At 48.1% G+C, this 939-nt stretch overlaps 1 non-coding gene across 1 annotated transcript; it reads left to right on the top strand.

Annotated features, from left to right (window-relative positions):
* Window positions 1-215: 215 nt before the first annotated feature.
* Window positions 216-333, top strand: LOC144771206 (U5 spliceosomal RNA). The gene has a single exon (XR_013599163.1). It is a non-coding gene; the product is annotated as a U5 spliceosomal RNA (small nuclear RNA).
* Window positions 334-939: the final 606 nt, after the last annotated feature.

The following is a 939-nucleotide window of genomic DNA, read 5'->3' as shown; positions in this document are numbered from 1 at the left end:
TTGAGAAGCGTGCTGTGGGGAGTGTGTTGGAGCACGCGCGGGGGGGGGGCAGTGTTTTATTCTGCAAGCCTCTCTTAATTAAGGAGAGGTAACGTATTTGGAAGGAAGCGCGTGTGGCTCGATTGGGAGGTTGCCAGAAACTACACGGATTTGGAAGTGAAGCGGGATTGAGCCTGGTTAGTAGTTGGATGGGAGTATGAGTATGGTCATAAATCAAACTCTGGTTTCTCTTCAACCCAAATCAATCTTTTGCCTTTTTTACTGAAGATTTTCAGTGGGGGGAATGTTTAAGAGTTTCACGCAATTTTTGAAAACCTTGCTGATGCTAAGGAGGTTGGTTTTAAGAACCTGTTTTGAGGCATAGGATAGTAGCAAGCTTGTTTTAGTTACTATAATTTTAAGACTGGTGTGAATACTGTTTCTGAGCATAAGCTTGGTTCATAAAAATTGCAGGTGCAGGACAGTACTGTCCAGGCGTGTTTTGCTGGCATAGGGAACAACTGCCATCACTACAGGATCCTGTGTACATCTGCATGGATATAACTTGATCAGAAAGGGGTGCTGGGATACAGCTGCAAGGTGGCAATTTCTTGCAAAGTGTGACAATACTGTATGCTAACTGTCTTCTCATCGTAGGCTAACACTGAGGGGCACTGCGGGCTGAACCAACGGAGAGTGGCGCAGTGGACAGCGACATCAGAGGGCATGGGAAGGCCTGCATTTCACTGCTTCTGTTGGGCCGCCGGGTTAGAGTGCGTCAGAGTGAGCTCGCCCAACACCCTGGCTAGCTGGTGTGTCTCGGTCACAGTTGCGTGGTGCTTTCGGCCAGTCTGTGTACCTCCAACTAAGTAAAGGAAAAGCCAGGCAGGCCCTGGTAGGTGCAGGAACACAGCATGCTCTTAGGTTTGGCATAAGTGTAGGTGTTTTTTAACGGTTGCA

The sequence above is a fragment of the Lissotriton helveticus genome, chromosome 7, assembly GCF_964261635.1.
Source record: "Lissotriton helveticus chromosome 7, aLisHel1.1, whole genome shotgun sequence".
Lineage (NCBI taxonomy): Eukaryota > Metazoa > Chordata > Amphibia > Caudata > Salamandridae > Lissotriton > Lissotriton helveticus.
Note: the sequence above shows the minus strand (reverse complement) of the source record. Positions and strands in the feature narration are given on the sequence as shown.